Raw genomic sequence first — 24,107 nt, forward strand, 5'->3', positions numbered from 1 at the left:
AGGGTGTTCAGTAGTTTCGTCTTTCATGGAAATTTGCCTTTGGGGTTTTCAGCCATTAAAACGCCACGCTTGGCTAGTGCGTGTTGGCGAGTTGGTTAGGATATGGAGGGAGTAAAGGGTGGAGATGGAAATGCATTGGGTTTGGACATGGTTTTCCCGGTAAAGGGATGCTGGGGGAAGTCCATGAGCTCGCGTAGGGCAGATGTGCTATTCCTGAAGTAGGTATATTCCCTGCCGGGATCGCAGAGAAGTATCTACCCGCTATCGCTCAATTGAATGTAGTCCAAGTTAAAAAAGTTCACAAAATGATATATTTGGGAACTGTCTTAACAGACCAACAAGATCCAGACAGAAATAAAACGCAGAATAGCAATGAATAAAATTACTTTTATGAAAATGAAGTCATTTCTTTTCAATAATCATCTCAGTTTAGAACTAAACAAATAATGGTTAAGTGCTATGTGTGGTCTGTACTTTTGTATAGTGCAGAAGTGTGTACGCTAAAAGTATCGATCATGAACAGAATTGAAGCATTGGAAATGTGGATTCATAGACGGATGCTGAAGATACCGTGGACAGCAAGAAAAACTAATGAAGTACCAAAGAGGGTGGTCAACAAAGACAGAGAATTGCTGAAAACTGTTAACCACCAGAAAATGTGATCATTTCAAACAGCGAAACCAGTCGCCCCAGCTTACTTTAAATATAATAAAACCAATTTAGAGAATTGTGAGTAGAGGACCTTTCTTTCCCTAACATACCAGAAAATGTCTTATGTCGGATATATAGTGAGGGGAAACCGATATAGAATACTAAAACTGATCCCTTAGAGACAAGATAAAGGGCCGTAGAACTGTATAAAGAAGACAAGTTTTTTTATTAAAAAATATTTGCGCTAGGATTACGGAAGGTCGGTCTTCTTGATTAAATTACCTTTTCTGTATTAATTTGGATCGTCAACTAAATTATAATATCTTGTATAAATCATGCTTGAATTTAAAAATACATCAACTTGATTTATTCCAAATTTTATAGACGAGATTTTTGTAAATATATCTTCAACGTAAAATATGAGTTTTAGAAACGGTTTAATGTTCATTTTTAGGACTTTGTATCTATTTAAATAGACAGCATAGAAAACCATGCAGATTATTGCACTACGATCCATTTTGTAGTAAATATAAAATTTATTTTTATGTTTAATATAAATTTATTGAAAATTAGTGTAAGTACAAGAATATGTACAATATAATGCAGGAATTATATTGTCAGTTTATTAATAGGTACATTATTAGATAACGTTAGAATGAAAATTCGATACAAGTGGAAGATGTGATACAAGATCCACGAGTATTGCATTATAACAGATTTTATTTTCTCCACTAACCGAAAATTATGAATCAAATACAAATAAACCTGAATGAAACAAGTTATTTATTTGTTAAAGTATGAATTTGTTAGGCATATGTGAGCATTCCTGACTTTTGTCTTCTTTTCTAGTCACCTTTTATAATCTGTTTTTCCTTCTAGGTACCATTAGCCTTATATGTAACGGACCATATACAGGGTGTCCAGAAACTCTACCGACAAACGAAGACAGGAGATTCCTCAGATAATGTTAAGACAATTTGACCCAATTCATCTAGTCCGAAAATGTTTTCTAAAGGAGCTAGAGCTATTTGAAGATGGCGTCTGGTAATTAGTTTTTCTTAAATATCTCGAGAACGCTTCTATTTAGAAAAACGAACCTTCCAGTGATAAATCGAATTCATTGATTGCAAATTTCTAGTACCGGTCATAGGCGTCCGTTTTGGGTAGGTTAACAGTTATATTGTCGCATAATTTTTTTGTTTTTAATTTTTAAGCATTTTTGAGTCTGGATTATTAAAATGTAAGGCATTATAGTACTAAAAGGTACTCCTACTTTAACTCGATAGGATACACCGTTTTCTAGAAAAATCGATTTAAAAATTTTCTGTTTCTTGAATATCAAAAAAAAAATTTCAAAAAAAAAACTATTTAGAAAAACAAAAACTGGTACGTTTATTTATATTCCAGAGATGAATCGATTTCATTAATTGCGAATTTCTAGTACCGGTCATAATCGTCCATTTTGGGTATGTCAATGGTTATATTATCGCATAACATTTTTCTCTTTAATTTTTAAGAATTTTTGACACTAGATTATTAAATTATGAGGTATTCTAGTACTACAAGCTACTCTTGCTTTAAGTTGGTAAAATACACCGTTTTTTTTGTGAAAAATGTTTTCAATTTTTTTTTTTCAAATTCAAGAAACGAAAAATTTTCAAATCCATTTTTCTAGAAAACGGTGTGCACTACCGACTTGAAGCAAGAGTACCTTTTAGTGCTAGAATACTTCCCAATTTAATACTCCAGAGTCAAAAATGCTTAAAAGTTAAAGACAAAAAATGTATGCGTCAAAATAACCATTGCCCTACCCAAAACCGACGCCTATGACTGGTACTAGAAATTCACTGTGAATGGAATCAATTTATCTCTGGAAGATAAATATGTGTACCATTTTTCGTTTTTCTAACTAGAAGCGTTCTGGAGGTATTTAAGAAAAACTAATTACAAGACGCCATCTTCATAGAGGTCTAGCTCCCATCTGAAGCATTTTCGGACTAGGTGAGTTTGGTTAAATTGTCTTAAAATTATATGAGGGATCTCCTGTCTTCCTTTGTTGGTAGAGTTTCTAGACACCCTGTATAGATATGGCCCAGATTATTACTTCTGATTCATCCAAATTCATCTTCTGATTGTTTTAGTTCTAATTGTTACAGAAGTGGTTCCGTATCATATACCACGAGTTTCAAAACTTCTCTATTCGTGACATGTTCTGTCCAGAATATTTTTGTGTTCACTGCGTCACAGTCCAAACAAGTTCTAAGAAATTGGTAGTATATCCAGTGAGAAATAGAGAAGAGTTTGTTGGTAGATTTACCTCCTGTTGGAGGTTCCTATTCACGTTTCCATTCTACTTAAAACTCATAAAATTAAAGATCTTTTGAAGCAATTTGGTGGTGTTTAGACCAAGTGCTGTTATTTTATGCCAGTTATATATCTTTTAAGGTTGGTCTCACGGGGGATGTGACACGGTTTTATATAATCACCCTTTGGTAATTAGCAAGGTTTGCCCAATAATATTTTAATTAGATACATTCGGGTCGTAATTGCTATTACTTGAGTTTGGTTAGTTTATAGAACGATAGGTTGAGAACGATAAAAGACAATTACAAATAATAGAAAAATTGTGTCCAAAACAACTAGAAAATGTAGAGAAGCATTATCGAGTACCTTGACGAAACGTGGGGATGCCCAAATAACTAGGTCACTGAAGTCATCAGCAACACAACCTCCAACAAAAAATAGATAGGAAAAAACACTGGATGACTTAAAGGACTCCCAACCTTGTAGAAGCAAGTAGAAGACTTCAGCAGTGCATCAAATTTAATACAAATAGAAATAAAACTACAAAACATTTGTACAGAAGGGACAAAAAAAATGCTGACCGCCAAGAATACACAGAACTTTCTCAAAAGTCAAATGAGGCGCTCAGAGCAACAGTGGCCTAACCTACATCCCACAATTTTACCAAAACCCTCTAATTACATTAAAGTTATCCCATATTTACGTATTTTCAGATGCATACCTTTAATGTAATAAAAGCGATTTGGTAAAATTGTGGGATGTGGGTTAGGCCACTGTTGCTCTGAGCGCCTCAAACCAAGAAGGTATTGCAGTGATGTGGAAATATTATTGCGAGATACTCTTCTCTAACAATAACCCAGACTATGAACCAGATATTGAAAAGTTCAAATTCAGAAAATCAGAAGGAGAAAATATAATAACGGATGAGACATTCAAATAAATAGATGATATAAAGATTAAAGTAATGCTTAGAATCTGCAGTGAAATCTGGAAGATCGGAAAGTAAGCAAATGGTTGGGATTGGGATAAACTCACTTTTATTAACTTGCATACAAAAGGTTCACCGACAGATTGCAACAATTACTGAACAGTAACATTAATATCCCATGCGAGCAAAGTACTTCTCACCATTATCAATAATGGACGTAATGCAATAGGGCGCGCCCGCTGTCAGCCTCCCACCTTTTCCGTGGCCTTCCTTTTGGTCTTTCGCCCTGCATTTTACTATCTAAGGCTCTTTTTGGCAATCTTTCACCCAGTCTTTCGGCAGAGAACTGGACTTTTCTGCCCAGAACTGGGCAGGACACATAGGAAGAATGGAATACAACCATTGGACGAAGTGAATTCTTGAATGGCGACCAAGAGAAAGTAAGAGAAGTAGAGGTATACATCTAAGGGAGGCTTACATCCGACGATGGATGGAATAGCTGTTGATGATGATGATGAAATGCTTCGTAGCAGCAATTCTTCCCCTACCTTGATATGCTTGAATTCTATGACACTCCTCCATTACATGTTTAGTACATGTAACGTCATTCATTCTCACCACGTATCCAGCGCATCTCCACTTTATATCCTTTCCTCAGCAGACCGATACATTCATGTCTCACTGTTCCACTCTGATTTTTTCCAGAAATTTTAGGAAATGTTAAAGTTTCTGCATCACAAGCCAATACTGTGGGAACACATTGTTCAAAAAGCTTTCTTTTCAGTATATCGGTATATTGGTTGTGTGCTTAAAGCAAGCCACTCTAATTTTATTCGTTTTTGAATTTCGCAGGTTTTGTTATTACGACTTATTTAAAGTTCGTGGCCCAAATATGTATAAGGTATTATAGTCTAGGCGCCAAATAGAGGTCACCGTGTCCTTTTCAATTCTGGTGGACAAACTCAACGGTTTCTTATGGATTTTTGGCTGCTGATTACGAATTTCGAGTGTGGATTTCGATTCGAGTGGTCAAAAAATTGTTATAAACAATTTAGTTGTTTATAAGGCTTTGGCTCATAAACTAAAAGAGATAAAAAAATGTTTCAGATAAAATTTGTTTCTTAATAAAAAACGAAGGAAAAATGTTTACTAAACTTAAATCCAACAATTAGAACTCAAGATATTGTAAAATTAGTGCACAATGCAAATTGCGAATTGCAAAATAAGTATTTTTCGAAACTTTATCGATCGTAACTCGGCTTCTACGCATGCAAATGAGCCTTAGAATGTCTCATTTTAAAGCTTAATTAATAGGCTTCTAAAGAAAGTTTATTAAATTACTCTATCTTAATTTGTTTTAAAGTTATACCCGTTTGAAGTTATAATTTTCTTTAAAAAATTGTAGATTAATTTGTTTATAAGGGTTTCAAGCATATTTGAGCTATAAACATTTACACTTTCATCATCATCATCAATGGTGCTACAGCCCTATGAAAGAGCCTCGACCTTCCCAAGTCTATTACGCCAGTCAGTCCTATCCATTGCCAACCGTTGCCAGTTTGCTGCGCCTATTTTTCTTCCATCCTCATCTACACCATCATTCCATCTAAGTTTTGGCCTACCCCTATTTCTACTTCCCACAGGTTGTGACATAAGGATTCTTCTAGGAGGGTTGTTATGCTGTGATCTTGCTAGATGTCCTGCATATCTTAGTTTTACAAACATTTACACTTTAATTAAAATTAATGGTATTCTAGAAGAACTCAAAAGGAACATTTTGAGCTTACGAAAATGTTCGAAGTTTATTTTTGGCTAAGATATCGATATTTTGGCTACGAATTTCGTCACTTACTTGACTGTGAGCCCATCTTGAGCCTCATAGCGCGCCATTAAAATATCGATATCTTGGCCAAAAATAAACTTATGAACATTTTAATAAGCTCAAATTGTTCCTTTTGGCTCTTCTATCATTATTGTTAATTAAAGTATAACTTTTTATAGCTCAAATTTGCTTGAAACCCTTATAAACAAATTGACGTACAATTTTTTTAAGAAAATTATAACTTCAAATGAGTATAACTTTAAAAGAAATGAAGATACCGTAATTTAATTTTTTCTTCGTTTTTTATTAAGGAACAAGTTTTATTTGAAAAAAATTTTTTATCTCTTTTAGTTTATGAGCCAGAGCCTTATAAAAAATTAAATTGTTTATAACAATTTTTTGATCACTCGAATCGAAATTCGTAATCAGCAGCAAAAATCCATAAGAAACCATTGAGTTTGTCCATCAGAATTGAAAAGGACACGGTGACCTCTATTTGGCGCCTAGTCTATTAATTAAGTATTCGATGTCTACATTATTTATCGATATTTTGCTACTAGGGACTAAGTTTGTCATGTACTGGGTCTATCTAGAATTAAATTTTAAATCTACCTCGCAGACCTTGACGCAGAATTAGTGTATGTACTTAACAACTCTCATCGAAGTGTAAGTGGTTTAATATTTTACAATCGATGGTGATTTCCATATTTTCCACTCAAGTTTTTTTAAACATATATTCCAGCAGCATTGAAAATAGTTTTGGTAAGAAATTAATACCGCGTTATATTTTAAATGTAAATATATTAGTGTAAAATTTCACACCTGCTGTTGCGCTTTTCTCTACTCTACAATCAACTAGTCCAATAATTATTTTGTCTTGTTTAATCCAGTCAAACGCTTTATCGTGGTACACAAATATTAAGACTATTTTTCTATAAATACTTTTATGACAAGTAAGTAGTCGTTTACAGCATAAACAAATCTCAAAGCAGCTAGTACCTAACTTGGAAATGAATCGTCGCGTCCTGTTATTATTTTTATGAATAATTTGTGCACGTGGGGGAGACGACTTTTACGACGGCAGTTTTTAAGACCTCTAGGGTCGTTTTTCTTATAAATGATTATGATGATTCACTGTTTCATGTCACTGGGATTATTTCAGTTTCTAAGAATCTTAATAGAACTTTGAGAGCGTAAATTAATTTTATTTCTACAGCTCAAACAATTTACAATTTAAATTCAGATATTATGACACAGTTGAAAAAACTATTATATTTTTAGTTACCTTATCCCAACAATTACAATCATTACTCTCTGTATAAATTCCCTAAAACATTATTTCGGTTTTGTTTTTGATCCTAGAGACAGCTTTATCAATTTTTTGTGGCACATATCAGTAAACGACATTACGTCAAAAATAATTATTCATAACACTAAATACGACTTTAAAAGTTGGGATGAAAATGAAAAACTTCGTTATGGATGATCGATGTTTTCTCGGTTGAAAATATCGAGGGAGGGATAAAAATAGATACGTCCGGATTTTGCCTTATCAGCGGCTCGAGATAAGGATTTTCAGTAGCGAATAGGGAAACTCGTTATCACACGAACTATTAACGGGTTAGGGCATTAGCGCTACCAAGGAGATCCAGAGGGTTATACATTATGCATTAGGATCAGAGATAGTGGGAACTTTGACATCATTTATTAGAATTATTTAAATTGATAATTAGTATTTACGAGTTAACACCACTTCAAAATGTTCAAAAATTTGTTTTTTTTTTCATGCAAAACAAAAAAAAATAAAATGCATTTGATAAAGTTAACGTAACATTATGTAGGGGAAGAAATGTTTAATAAACATCATATCAAAAAGTTCTAATCCAGAAGTGGGTTCTTCATTTTTTGTGAAACAAATGAACTGCGAAATTAGCTGTTTTTTTTAAATAACTCCGAAAATATAAATCTTTTAAAAAAACTTCTTCTTTTTCTTCTTATACCCGTTGTAGATCTGTCGATCTGTTAATTCCGACGTTGAAGTATTTTTTGAGAGATAGACTGCCAGCTATCTCTCCATCTTTTTGGTGGTCTCCCCGGTGGACGCTTGCCTGCTGGTTTTCCTTCTAGAGCAATTCTTGATAGTCTGTGTTTCTCCATTCTTTTTACATGACTGAACCATTCTCTTCGTCTTTGCCTGCCCCATCTGACTACATCTTGCACGCCACATTGTTCCCTGATGATGTTGTTTCTTATTCTATCTCTTCTTGTCTTCCCTGCTATTGCTTTTAGTGTCTTCATTTCGGCTGTTCGTAGCATGCTTTTGGTTTTGTTGGTGTCTTCTCTTGATTCAATGCCATAGGTCATAACAGGTCTGATGCAAGTTTTGTAAATTCTAACTTTGCTGTCCATTCTCATACATGGGTTATTCCAGACCACATCTCTCAAACATCCGAACAAGACAGCGGCCTTGTTAATTTGTCCTCTTAGGTCTCTGGCTGAATCATGATAACTTGATAACTCTACACCTAGATATTTGAACTGATTTAGCTGTTCTATGGGTTTCCCCTCTACCACGAGCTTGCATCTAATTGGGTCTTTCGCAATGGTAATGCATTTTGTTTTCTGCGTGGATATGTTCATGTTGAATCGTCGACATGCTTGATAGAATCGATAAAGTTGTCTTTGTAGGTCATCCTCGTCCTCTGCAATCAGGGCTGCATCATCCGCATAGCACACTACACTGATTCTACTGTGGCCGAGTCTGTATCCTAGTTGTAGCGATTTCACATCTTCTATTATTTCATCCATTAGCATATTGAATAGAAATGGACTGAGGCTGTCTCCCTGCCTGATTCCTCATGGTGTTGGTATGTTGGTCGTAGTGGTGTCGTTTGTTTTAATTTTTGTCGTGTTGTTATTGTTCATTTGTTTTATGACTTCAACAATGTTTGTCGGTATCCTTTTTTGAATAATTTTCTTTATTATATCGCTAAGTCTGACTCTGTCAAATGCTTTCGTTAGGTCTACGAAGCAAATATATGCAGGTTTGTTATATTCTATCGACTTCTCTTTCACTTGTTTCATGACAAATATTGCGTCCGTCGTCGACCTGTTTTTTCTGAATCCTTGCTGTTCTTCTCTGTTCTTTATCTGTAATTCCAATTTATCCTTGAGTATGCCTGTGAATAACTTCATTGTCGTATTTAAGAGAGTTATTCCTCTGTAGTTGTCCGGACATGATCTTTGTCCTTTCTGACTTACAAAAACAAAGATTATTTTTCAAATAAACATTTTTTTCTGTTTTCTGAAAGAAGTAAAATGTATTTTGAATTAAATAAATTACATACATTCTTATGTCAATAAATTTAATTCAAACAAAATTTTTGGACACCCTGTATAAATAATTATGTTAACGCTTATATTACTGAGTAGATAATTGAATTATCTTTCAAATGAGCTATCACACGACCCTTATTCTCATTTAAAAAAAAGCATCGATGACGTCATCACGCCAGGATGGGTGACGTCACTAGTATGATATATATGTCAAAAGTCGTAATTTAAAAATAAAAATTCACCTGTTTCGGGATTTTTTCCGAAATCGCCCATTCATGAAAAAATGAATTTATTCCAACCTTTACGTGCTCATTGTATATAAACTAAGAAAATAAGTTTTAGAAAAATATAACCTTGTTTGAATTATTCCGTAACAATGCATATTTCCGTGCTATTTTGACACCCCTGATGGAAAATTCGCAATTTTTTTCATAATATTGGTCTTTTAACCCTTTCGCACACACGGTGCTGCGTCTGAGCGTTCTAGAGTTTCCAGCGTTACGGGAACAGACTGTCACAACCAGTTCTGTTTAAATCATTGACAAACGTTGCCGACCGATGATTAGAAGTACTAGGTTGTTCAATAAGTTTTGCGGTTCGATAAGAAAAACACAATTTTATGATTTGAAATACGCTTTTCTATTCAGTATAGTCTCCCTGAACATCAATACACTTATTCCAACGAGATTCCAATTTATAAATTCTATCCCTGAATGGAGAAACTGGATAGGCTGCAAAATACGCTTCCACAGCTGTACTGATCATTTGGACAAAAACGCTTTACACATATTTTTTTAGGTCTTGAAACAAATGGAAGTCGCTAGGAGCCAAATCTGATTAATACTGTGGATGTTCCATCAATTCTAACATTAATTAATGGATTTTAGACATTGGTAAAATGCTCATATGACACGGTGCATTGTCCTGAAGAAAAATTATTTTTTCTTTTGCAAACCGGTCTTTTTTCACGATTTTTTCCTTCATCTGATCTAATAGGCCTGGATCCCGCGTACCAAAAAAAAGTTTATTAATAGCAAGCTGAAAATTTTTTAATAGCTTAACGGTGTCTAGTCGGACAAACTTTGATGTAAGGGAACACTGGAGCAGGGGAAGTTTTAATTGTGGAACAGTTTACAGGTTTCGAACGTCAGACTACGAAATCGTCCCATGTATTTTGTCGGACAGAACTTCCAATTGATTTGTTACCCTTTCATCAAACGCTCATGCAAAAATCAGACTGCTATTTACCACCAATATAGTGCCTGTCATTTGACATATTCGACGTGTCGGACTTATTAAATTGCCCAACATATTTTTTCATATGTATTATATAAAGTTTGCTATTGAATAAACTTAAAAACAACCTGATAGTTTTCACAATCATATACTTGTCAGGGTAACACGTTCGACAATTAAAATCACGTTCCACAATTAAAACTTCCCCTGTTACAGTGTTCCCATAGATCAATTAATCAATCAACTAGTTGCTATTAATCAACTTTTTCTTATACGCGGGATTTTTCCTGAAAAGCTTGTTTTCACTTAGTTTTTGTTCTAATTAACTTTCAGTATTTTCAATAGCATACATTAAGGTACTAGGTATTGGTATTGTGTAGTTTGACTAAAGGGTAATTGACTTTTTGTACACTTATATGATAGTCTCTCTTTTCGGAGAATTTGTTATCAACCGCCATATATGTATATTGCCGTTGATAATTCCAGTATATCATTCCCAGATTAATTTCTAGTTCAGCAGTCTTGTCTTTTATGTACTGCTTCATATCTTTTCTTGGATTGTAAACTGTGAAACTCTATAGTTTTTTAATTATCTGATCCAACATTAATGAGAATAAATAAGAATTAGCAACGAGTCCTGGTACAATCCTACTTTCACATGAAATTTATCAGTACTTATATCCCACAACTCTCCTAACACTAGTTGTTACTCCCTCATACATGTCTCTCACAATCTTCACATATTCACCGGGGATTTTTCTTATTGAGTGCTTCCACAACTCTTGAAGGAAGTATATCTATCATATGCTTTCTCCAAATCAATGAATGTCATATGAGCGTTTGTTTCCTTACTCCTGTATTTCTCCATCAGCAGCCTTATAATAAAGATTACATCTATTTATTGCTCTGCCTTGCATAAGTCCAAACTCTATCTAATATCAAAATTACTCACTCTCTCTCATATTTTCTGGTAATTATAAATATTTTTATGACCGTGTAGTTTGTGCACTATTGTAAATCTTCCTTGTTTTTTAAAAATGCATTAATATCCTGCTTTTCTATTCGTCTGACATTAGTCCCACAATTCTATTAAAAAACCTGTTACCTAACTGTTTCCTGTCTTTTCTAAATCTGTCCATACTTCCCGCGAAATAACATCTAATCCAACAGATTTATCTTTTTTTAGTTTGTGAATTGCTTGAAAAACTTCCTCGTTTGTTATTTTGGCGGATATTATTGCTGTTCCTAAATCCGTTAGTTCAACTGGTTTGTTATTAAATTCTGCATTTAATAAACTGTCAAAATATTTTCCATCGGTTTTTGACATTCTGTTCAGATTTTTTTTAGAAAACTTAATAAAGCATTGAAAATAGAAATTTTTGACGATGACTACTTCCATATACAGGGTGTTTCATTAAGAATTGTCCATATCGTAACTGCAGAAACCTTAGCACAAAATACGAACATTTAACCCAAAACACTTAAATAAAATATTCTTCCTTACCGAGATACAGTGTTTTATTACAATTGTTCTAAAATGATTTTAGCCCATTGTTAAAACACCTTTTAATATTTTTTGTTTAAACTTGACACACAGATTACACATGTAAGGATACTTTAACTAGTGTTAAAAGAGAGTTTTCCGCTGTTACCAGCGGCGTGCTGTAGGGATATACTTAATTTTTCCACTTTTCTCCCCTTACAATCTATGCCACTGTCGTAATAATCATTTCAGCATGTTTTTTTTTATTCTTCGTTACTTTTTACGTAAATATCATTCTATTGTCTCAATGCGATAGAGTAAGTAGTTTTCAAGTTATTTACGTTTTAATGCAATGGATTCAATAAGATTACCTATGTATTTTAAACACATAATCTTATTGAATCTAGTTTAAAATACATAGTCTTATAGAATCCATTACTTTAAACGCAAACAACTTGAAAACTACTTGCATCGCAATGAGACAAAAGGATGATATTTATGTAAAAAGTAACAAGGAATCAAAAATATGCTGAAATTATTATTACGACAGTGGCGTAGATTGTGAGGAGGACAAACGGGGCAAAAATGAAGTATATCATAATAAGCAGAAAACTATATTTTAAGACTAGTTAAAGTAACCTAACATATGTAAACTGTGTTTTAAGTTTGAACAAAAAATATCAAAAGATGCTTTAACAATGGGCTAAAATCATTTTAAAATATTTGTAATAGAACACTCTGTATCTCGGTAAGAAGTAATATTTTTACTTAAATGTTTTAGGTTAAATCTTCGTATTTTGGGCTAAGGTTTCTCCAGTTACTTACTAACTTACTTACTTAAGCCGTCCTCTTGTACCTTACGGTGTCGAAATAAATGGAGAAATCAGACGTCTACATGCCTTTCGGTCACTATCTAGTCTTTCTGCTTCTCTCTATCCAATATTTATTTTTACGCAAGCCTTTCCAATATTTGCGTTCCACGTTCTTGCTGGCCTGCCTCTTCGTCGTTTGTTGTCAGATGCCGCTTTCCATACCCTCTTTACAGTTCTACCTTCACTCATTCTCGCCATATGTCCGAACCACGATAACTGTTTCGTTTCAAGTCTGTCTAAGGTCCTTCCAACACCGCACCTTTCACGTATGTCTTCATTTCTTATACGATCACGTCTGGTCACCCCGGATACCGCACGTAAATATCGCATTTCGCATGCTTGAATTTTACTACGGATGTTGTCGTTCACTGTCCACGTTTCACTACCGTAGAGTAGCACCGGCTCGTATACAGTTTAAAATACTTTCATTTTTGTTTTCAGGCTTACTTCTTTCTTCCTAATAAAACTTTTATTTAGTGCATAGTATAATTTTGTTGCACTCATTACCCTGCTGTTTATTTCTGGTTCTATATTTCCTTGCCCATTCATTGTTGATCCTAGATACTTGAAGTCCTCTACTTGTGTAATGGTCTCATCATTCAGCTTTACATTTATATTTTCTTGAGTTTTCGATATTACTAAAGCTTCTGTTTTTTCAATATTTATTTTCATATCAAATTTCTTAAAGGCTTTATTCCAAACATGCACGTTCACTTGCAAGTCTTTTTCTGATTTTGCCACAATTACCAGGTCATCGGCATATATCGACTCTCACACGTAAACTTGTTGAAGTTTATACACCCCAACCCTAGTTCTTTTTACCTTACCCCTGCATTCTTCTGCAACATCGTCCATTAGAGTGATGAATAACAAAGGACTCAGAACACCACCTTGTCTTACACCTGTCCTTGTGTAGAATTCTAGAGATGAGTGATTGTTCGTTCTTACATTATTACGTGTACATTTATATATACTCTTTATTGCTTGGATTAACTTCGGTTTCACATTTCTACAGTTTAATATTTCCCAGATCTTGTTACGTGGCGCCCGATCAAATGATTTTTCCAAGTCCACAAAACAGAGAAACAACTTACTGTTTTGCTCTAGGGCTTTTTCTGATAACTGTCTCACCGTGAATTTGAGATCGGTTGTACCTCGCCCTGGCCTAAAGCTGCATTGGCTGTCATCCAGTGTGACCTCGATATTTTCTCGCAGCTTTTTCTCTAGTATCATTTCGTAGATTTTACTAGCAACTACCAACAATGATATTCCCCTGTAGTTAGAACACTTATGTTTATCACCTTTTTTGTGTAATGGTAGAATATTTGCAAGAGTCCAATCTCTAGGTGTGCATCCAGTACGCCAACAGCTCCTTATGATCTTCCATAGTAATTGTTATCCTTCTCCTTCCATATATTTAATTAGCTCAGCCTTAATAGTATCGTGTCCTGCAGCCTTGTCATTTTTTAATTTTAAAATTTCTTCCCTGCATTCTTCGTATGTTATATCATCATCATCTTGTTCATTTAAATTGTACTCCTCCCTGTCATTCTCTATTTCGTTGTTGTCTCCCATTAATAATTCCATAAAATGTTCTCGCCACCTTTCGGTAATCTCTTCATTTTTTAATAATATGTTACCATCTTTGTCCTCTAAACCTGTTACTCCGTTTGATTTCTTTTGTCTTAGATTTTTTAGGGTTTTTCTCCAGTTACTATATGGACAATTCTTAATGAAAAACCCTGTATAGTAACAATACAGAATGAGATATATAATTCCTTAATAAATGATGGTTTAATAATATATGACCACAGAAAATACAAATCTTTTTTGATGACAGACTTATAAGCAGAAACACTGAAATCCCATCCGAACTAGATAGACCTGGATCCCGCGTACCAAAAAAGTTGATTAATAGCAAGCTGAAAATGTGTTAATAGCTTAACGGTGTCTAGTCGGACAAACTTTGATGTACGGGAACACTGGAACAGGGGAAGTTTTAATTGTTGAACTGTTTAAAAATCTGGAAGGTCAGATTACGAAAACGTCCCATGTATTTTGTCAGACAAAACATCCAATTAATTTGTTACCCTTTCATTAAACTCTCATGCAAAAATCAGACTGCTATTACTAACCAACATGATTCCTGTTCCACAATTAAAACTTCCAGTGTTTCAGTGTTCCCGTACATCAAAGTTTGTCCGACTAGACACCGTTAAGCTATTAACAAATTTTCAGCTTGCTTTTAATCAACTTTTTTTGGTACGCGGAATCCAGATCTTAGATGGAATATTAGTGCAAATTTTTTTACAAAACATTTATTTATAAGTCTCTAAATGGGTAAAATATGTACTTTTTGATTCAAATTGCTGAATCTTATAAAAGTGCAATTATAAAAGGGCAAAGTTGAAAAACTTTGTAGGTACTTTATTAAAATGGCCATTTTTTGTAAAAATTATTGTATACTAATTACTTTTAATGTATTATATTCATATTTTTAGTCCTTTTAATACCCAAAGAAATGAAATTTCACTAAACTAAGATATGACAATTTGTTTATCCCACGAAAAAAAAATTTAAGTACATAGGTATAAACCTTTTAGAAAAAAAAATTAGAGACCTAATCTAAGGCTAAGTCTCATCTTAAAGACTATTACTATTATGTAAAACAAATACCAAAAATACTATTTTCCACCTACCTCTACCGAAAGTATACTTTTCCGGACCTGATTGTAGGGAGCAAAGTTTTACTTTTCCTCCCTAGGGAATAAAAGTACTTTCCCTCCCTCACAGGGAGGAAAAGTAAAAGTGACGTCATAGTATTTCATTCATCAAATATAACTTATTGACGCCGTAAAATATCTATTTTCTATTACGTAAGTATCTATACATTTTAACGTTTATTTATAAAACACCCTGTATTTTGCAGAATGGTAAAAAACAGTAAATTGTTATTTTGATTTAACAATGTTTACATTAATAATTTGACTTATCTTTTCCAATTTAAATTGACTTATATCTGACAGTTGACAGTTATACTGTACCTACTTGTTAGTTTTAGTTCTCTAATAAATTTTGTTAGTTACATAAATAAATGATTTAAAAATGAAAAAATTACTTGTTAATTGAGGGAGGTGGAAAAACCATATGTATAACATGGGAGTAAAGTGCCTTTTCCTCCCTTGAATGGTTACTGCCCTCCGCTAGTCGTCGGGCAGTAAACTCTCAAGTACTTTCTTCCCTTGTTATACAAATAGCTATTGTATAACAAGGGAGCAAAGTGCTACTTTTCCTCCCGAGAATGAAGTTTACCGCTCGACGCTTAGCGGAGGGCAGTAATCATTCAAGGGAGCAAAAGGCACTTTACTCCCACTTTACTCCACATACATATGATTTTTCCACCTCCCTCAAATTACAAGTCATTTTTTTCATTTTTAAATAATTTATTTATGTAACTAGCTAACAAAATTTATTAGAGAACTAAAACTAACAAGTAGGTACAGTATAACTGTCAACTGTCAAATATAAGTCAAATTATTAATGTAAACATTGTTAAATCAAAATAACAATTTGCTGTTTTTTACCATTCTGCAAAATACAGGGTGTTCTATAAATAAATGTTGAAATGTATAGATACTTACGTAATATATAATAGAATATTGTATAGGGCGTCAATAAGTTATTTCATCAATGACATACCATGACGTCACTTTTACTTTTACTCCCTAGGGAGGAAAAGTACGACTTTGCTTCCTTCAATCAGGTCAGGAAAAGTATACTTTCGGTAGAGGTAAGTGGGAATAGTTATTTTCCTAACTAGTGCGGAAAGTGATACTTTCACGCACTAGACTGCCGTTGACCCGAACGATGCGATAGCGAAGTTCGGGCAAGCAGTCGAGTGCGGGGAAGAAACTTTCCGCATGAGTTAGGAACAATATTTTTTCTAGGGCCGTACGTTTGCAAAAAAGCAACAAAAAATAGAGTTATATAAATTTTTATTTAGGAGTGAAAATACACAAATTAATTCTTTCACAAGGTTGTCAAAACCAAACTTTCAATCTAATGGGTAACCACGACGACGATATTGGTTTTCATGACGACGATTCAAAAATGTTGTAATTGTCTACTGATCTGACTTTTAAATATTATGTCAAAATAATTTTATTTCGTCGGATTATCGCGCTAATTTCATTAAATCATAAACACAATAAGATAAATTTGAAATAAATTAGTAAATAATATCTAAATATTACTTTATTGCATGTATTATAATATACAGTCGAACCCACTTATTGGAATAGCCTTCGTGCCAATCAAAAGTATTCCTATAACCGGGATGTTCTAATAACCGATCATTGGTCGCTAGTAGAAACGTTTCGGGACCTCAAATTATTATTACTTAAACCGGGATATTCCTTTAAGAGGTATTCTAATAAGCAGGTTTAACTGTATTATAATGCCATAATATAAGGTATTTTACTTTCCCGCACGCCGTGCGGGAAAATTTACTTTCACGCACGCCGTGCGGGAAAGTGCAACTTTCGGAAACGAAATGCGTGCGGCAAAGTGGCTCTTTTAGCACGGCCGTAGAAAAAATATATATTATAGCTATAAAAAGTCATTAAAAAAGAATGCACCTTGGATTAAATTAAATCTCTCAGATTTTTTTTTCAAAGTTTTTTTTTATTCTGGCCTTGGTTAACTAGAATTTTAGCCACGTAATTGTATAACTTATCACTAACTCAGGTGTAATGTGTAGTGTGTGTGTTGAGTAAGTGTCTTGTTACTTTGCAAAGTCGACGTCATTGTCTTTGCTCTTCTTCTTAAAGTTCCATCTCCTAGCGGAGGTTGGATATCATAATGGCTATGGTCACTTTGTTGGCTGCTGCTCTGAACAGTTGTAATGAACTACAGTTAAACCATTATCTAAGGTTCCTTAGCCAGGAGATGCGTCTTCTTCCTATGCTTCTTTTTCCTTGGATCCTTCCTTGCATAATAACTCTCAGCAGCTCATATTTCTCTCCTCTGGTAATGTGATCCAAATATTCTAGTTTTCTTGTTTTTAGTTTTTTCTTGTTTTATTGTCTTTGCAAAGAGACGCTAATTGTATCCGAACGTCTGCGGTCCCTCCGGTGAGTACCGATCCCACAAGGACAGAAACTATTTTCATTTATTAATTTATAATAAATGAAAAAATTCCTGACCCTGGTGAGATTCGAACTCACTACCATTCGGAACTTTCGATCCAAAGGTTAGGCGCTCTTACCACTGAGCCACAGAGGGGTTTTTTTTTCAAAGTTATTGCTTTTTACTTTTTGGTCTGGGATAAACAAATTATCCTATCTTTGAAATAATTAGACCGATCTGGTATAATAAATCATTTTATTGTAAGGCAGACAAAAGGGCAGAGAAAACATTTTTATAGCGCATTTTTATAAAAGATATGGCCATTTTGATAAAGTAATGTTTTTCAACTTAGAGCGCTAATTATGCAATAACAATTAATCCAAACTAAACTTGTAAAAGCTTAATTAAAGCATATCTAATATAATTTTATGATTTTATGGCTATAATTTGGAAAGCCTTTGCAACTTTCAAAAACACTATATAACCAAATGCATAAAAAAAACTTAATCGAGACCAGTGAAGAAAATATCGGAGAGGGTCTGTGTCCATAAACGCAAAAACATAAAAGGCAGCCTCATAAAATTGTCAGCTTAAGAGCTTCTTTAAAAGACTTCCTGAAAAAGATTCCTTAGAAAAATAGTTTTAAACTAACTGGTTTTGCACGCTTACAATCTACATATTTAAGAGATTTTCATTTCCTTTTGTGCCTCTTCTTGCCCAAAATTCGTACGAGTACCAGTAACAATAACGGTGACCTTTCAATATCTATTTGTTTGTTAAAAATGGGTATTCTATTTTAAAGACTGTTAATTCCAAAATAAAGTCTATTTTTGAAGTTATACTTCTTTAGGCGCGATTGAGAATAAAATTTCATAATACTGCGCGCATGCGCACACGGACAATATGGTATAAACGTTTTACGGGATCTGATTGGGTGTTAAAATCATCTGTCAGTAATTGTTCAATATGGAGATTTTGGATAAACAAATTAATGTTGTGTAAATTAGTTTTTATTTTTGTGATGGTAGAGAAAAAAGTTTATAATATTGTAGTGACTTTTTAAATAGTTTTTAAAAGTGACAGGTACGTAATAATTGTAAATGTTTCAGTATCCTAATAAAAAATTTCATAGGTACCTACCTATGTATTTAGAAAATTTAAAAAGAACCTACCAAAATAGTATGTAATGCTTTGATTTACATAATTTGATTACCATCAAAATTTCTATCAATATTCACCTAATATATTGTTTTCTAACTCTATGTTTTGTTGTATGGTAATATTTCTTTTAATTCTAAATAATACAAGTCTGGCTAATTGGCTCTGCCAAAGCCATTTTTCAAAAAAAAAAATTCTAAATAATTTCAATTCAAAATCAAAATAATTTGGTTAAATTAAGAACCGTCAAAAGTTTAATCCGTTTAGTTAGTTGATCTTCGCACATGATGACACATCGTCTCCGTGGGTAAAAGTTTAAGGTGAATGAATTTCAATACTAACTTATTTTTTTATTTTTTTTTTTTTAATAATTTCATGATTGTAACTTTATTTATTATATAATATTATTTTCAGAAAATACGTATTTAATTAAAATTGTTGGCACTGTTTTAATAAAAAAATTTGAGAAGTAGTAAGTATTAAAATTAGTTTAATATTTAAATACAATATAAATGAACTGTTTAAAGTATATTAATTTCGTTGAAATCATATAATAGAAGTATAACTTCTTACGTGCGTACAAGGTACACACACATTCTTTTTTTATTTTTTGTTCATTGTATAAATTTTTTATGTAATAAAGCTTATAAATGTTTACTTAGTAGAAATTGTAAAAACTGTCGTAAAATCTGTCTTGACGTTATGAATATTACATTTTTAATTATCTAATGTTTTGATGTTTGGATTTCCACTCCCGGAAAATGTTCTTAAAGAAGAAAAAAGAAAATTATTCTGAAAAATTTTGGGAAGATTTTGGGCTATGTAGTAAATATGTCTTTTTAGACAATGAAATTTTGGTCTCAATTTTATAAATTATATCAATCTTTGGCTGAAATAATTGGAAAATTGGTTGAAGAAAATTCACCCTGTGAATGCAACAATTTCTACGTGAGAGAAACTGGAATAGCACTAAGTGTTAGGGTAAACGAGCATGATACATACATCAAGAACAGAGACTTTAGAGAAACCCCAGATTTGCAAATATGCCTGGGATAAGCAGCACGGAATACAGTGGAAAGATGGATCAATAATCATGAAAGAAACAGTCATAAAAAAGTCAAAGAAGCAGCCCCATCAGCAGAATGCAGTGGGTTTTGTTTGCCAATACTAATAGATGAAGTCAAAAACAAGAACACACCAGCAATACTGGAACAAAGGAAGTTGAAGAACAAACCATTGATACTCTTCTACACAATACCTATGCAACACACAACACAACCATGAACAACATTTAAAAAAACTAATTTTTTCAACAATCACATCTACGATACAGATTAGACAACAAATTAACACAAAATAACACACAAAAACAGTCAGATTTTGATACTCCTAGGGCAATAACATTATTTATAAACAACTTTTTCAGCCACAGATTGCTATAATCCACAAAGATCGCGACCAAAATGTCATTGTTTGAAAAGACATAACTACTACTTAACTTAAAAAAAATGTGTGTGTACTTTGTACGCACGTAAGAAGTTATATTACTTCCATTATATGATTTCAACGAAATCAATATTCTTTAAACAGTTTATTTATATTTTATTTAAATATTAAACTAACTCTAGTAACTACTACTTTCCAAAAATTTTTATTAAAACAATACCAAAAATTAAAATAATAAAAGAATAAAACACATACAAACACATTGAAAAATGCCACAAAGAAATGATTTCTGAACAATTGTTGGCAAAAATCTTAACTAAATAAGTATTTTCTGAAAAAAAATTTATAGAATAAAATACTTACAATCATAAAATGTATAAAAAAATAAAAATGTGCATTGGGGATTGAACCCGTATATATTAGGATCTTTAGGTTGTGAATCAAGGCACGTTAAAAATGAGCCACTTAGGCACATCAGTGATGTGGGAAAACACGCCAACTGAACGTTTTAAACTTTTTGTCAGTTGCTTATTATCTGAATTTAATTAAATTAGTTTGATTATTGTGGAATTAAAATATTAAAATACAACAAAACATAGAGTAAGAAAACAATATACTAGATCATTAGATGAAGATTGATAGAAATTTTGTTGGTAATCAAATTATGTCAATCGAAGCATTACCTAATAGGTACATTATACATTTTCCAAATAGGTATGTAATTTTTTATTACAATACTAAAACATTTACAATTAAGTACCTGTTGCTTTTAAAAACTATTTAAAAAGTCACTACAATTATAAACTTACTTTTGTCTCTGTCCTCATAACAATAAAAACTAATACACAACATTTGTTTACTCATAGCCGCCATATTGAACAATTTTTGACAGGTTATTGTAATACCCAATCAGAGCAAACGTATAACGTTTCATCTGCGCGTAGCATCAAGAATTTTGAAGAATTTGCGCACATATACATTTACTCCCAAACGCGCCTAAAGAAGTGTGACTTCAAAAAATCAGGTATCTTCCCAGAATTTTTGAGAATAATTTTCTTTTTTATTTCTTGAGAACGATTCTTCTTCTTCTTCTTCAAACGCAAATCCACTAATGGATGTTGGCGATCACATTTTCCATTAACTCTCTGTTTCTTGAAATGTGTATCAGAGATTGTATGTCGATAATTCCTGTCCATTGCCTTATGTTTCGGAGCCAGGACATTTTCGGAGAACGATTCCCGGGGTGGAAATAGAAAAGAAAGGTCAAAACATTAGTTTATTAAAACTGTAATTTTCATTGCACCAATAGTTGTGGCTAAATCCTATAAAAACATTATACTTAAATCAGAAATGCCACAAAAAACAGTTTTAAATGAACTTTCAGAAACTTGCTATTCAATTAATAATTATTAATGAACAAATAGATGTAATAGGATCATACGACGTTATTATATATTATATAAGCTGTATTCACGATAGAGAAAATAACCTTCTATTATTTGAGATTCTTGGTTTTGTCACACATTTACCTGATATCAAAATTAGTTTGTGCTAAACCGTGAAGTTAGTTTACCCTCACGTGAGTATTACGGTTAATGTCTTTGTTTATGAGATTGGATTTATCCAAAATACATGTTTACATGGTCATACGATGTTTAACACGATTATACCTTAATTAGAGAGATTAATCAATTTCTTTTATAAATCCACCTTAGTAGACGCAGTGGACTAGCTATAAGCAAAGAGTCAGTTGTAAGGAAAACGTCAAAAAGAAATTATATAACTGAATGAATGGGAAAAGAAAAGTATTTTTAAAGTGTGTACACTTTATTAAATCCCTAGCTGTGCGCTTTTTGCTTAAAGGTATCTTCAGAGTTATGCTACAATAAAATATCGCTGATAAGCAACTATATTTTAACTTTACAAAGTTTAAATTACGTCAAAGGTGTAAGTACTACTATAAAAATGGGTCCCATTTTTTGTATTGAAAAAAAATTTCAATGTAGATTTTGAAAACTTGGTCGGAGGTTGAATTTTTATACACTACTCCAAGAAATTAACGCACCACCTTAAAAATGAGTCATTTTTAATGTCTCGAATTTCCTAAACCTGTTGGCCGATTTAAGTGATTTTTTTAATATGTTATAGCCTTATTCCTTAACAATATCGCTGTAATAATATTGTTGCTAGACAGATAAATTGTCATTGTATACCGGGTGTACCAATCAAACTGTGTTATTTTCCCAAAGTTCACCACACCCTGTGGAATATTCTAGCACTTATAAAATACTGAAATTAAAACCGAACTATAACTTCATATTTTCTTAACATTCTGTTTTTTGATTAAATCGCTTATGTTGGATAATAAAAAAGTTAGGTACTTTAACAACTAGCCATGTTTTTCATCAATACAGGGTGTGCGACAAACTTTAAGGGGTAATTCTGCATGAAAAATAAGTGACAGTTAGCTTTATAAACGTAGATCCGCAAATGTTAAACCGTTTCCGAGATACAGGGTGTTGAAATTTTTCTTACAAACTCACGATTTATTTATTGATCTAAAACCGGTTGAGACATGCAAATGAAACTTGGTGGGTTTTAAAAGCTAGTTATTGTGCATTTTTTGACATACAATTAAGAATTTTATATTCACCATTGGCGTGCATTCGGGTAATATGACACGTATGCGTGCCAATCGAGAATATAAACTTCTTAATTGTATATCAAAAAATGCGCCATAACTACCTCTTAAAACCTACCAAATATAATTTCCATATCTCAACCGGTTTTAGAGCAATAAATAAATCGCCAATTTGTAAGAGAAATTTTAACATGCCATATCTAGGAAACGAAGCCTTTGCGGACATATTTGTATAAAGTAAACTGTCATTATTTTTTCATGAGCAAACTGTCACAATTTTTTCATATAAAATTACTCCTTAATGTTTGTCGCACTTATTTAAAAACACCCTGTATTGATGAAGAACATAGCTAGTTGTTAATGCACCTAACTTTTTTATTAACCAACAAGCAAATGAATAAAAAACAGAATTTTAAGAAAACCTGAGGCTATAGTTGGGTTTTACTTTCAGTATTTTATAAATGCTAGAATAGCACCAGGACCTGGGGGATTCCAGCCAAGTTGATAAAAAACGGAACTCTAAGACTATACGGGCACATAAGGAAACTACTACAAACACGCATCGACAACAAAGAGTCCCACAAGAATGGAAATTATCCTATGTGTCAGCAATATACAAAAAAGGGGATCGCAAACAATGTGATAACTACAGGGGTAGTTACGTCAAAACATTAGTTTATTAAAACTGTAATTTTCATTGCACCAATAATTGTGGCACCAACAATCAGCAAAATATACGGAAGCGTCTTAAAAAACCGAATAGAGGACGAATACAGGGAAATGGAGGCAGAAGAACAAGCAGGATTTAGAGCCGGAAGATCTACAATTGATCATCTTTTTGCAATCACACAATTCATGGAAAAGAAAACAGCGGTTAAGCAAGAGATTTATTTCGTATACAGTGATCTGAAAAAGGCATACGACAGTGTTCTTCTGGTAAAGTGATGGGAGGCAATGGAGAATACAACTATAAACATAGAAATCATAAAAATAATTAAAAAATTTGATAACAACACGACCACAAGAATTAAACAAGGAAACAAACTCGCCGAAGGATTTCTGACAAATAAAGGGCTCAAAAAAGGATGGAACAAGCTCTTGAA

This window comes from Diabrotica virgifera, chromosome 3 (genome assembly GCF_917563875.1).
Source record: "Diabrotica virgifera virgifera chromosome 3, PGI_DIABVI_V3a".
NCBI lineage: Eukaryota > Metazoa > Arthropoda > Insecta > Coleoptera > Chrysomelidae > Diabrotica > Diabrotica virgifera.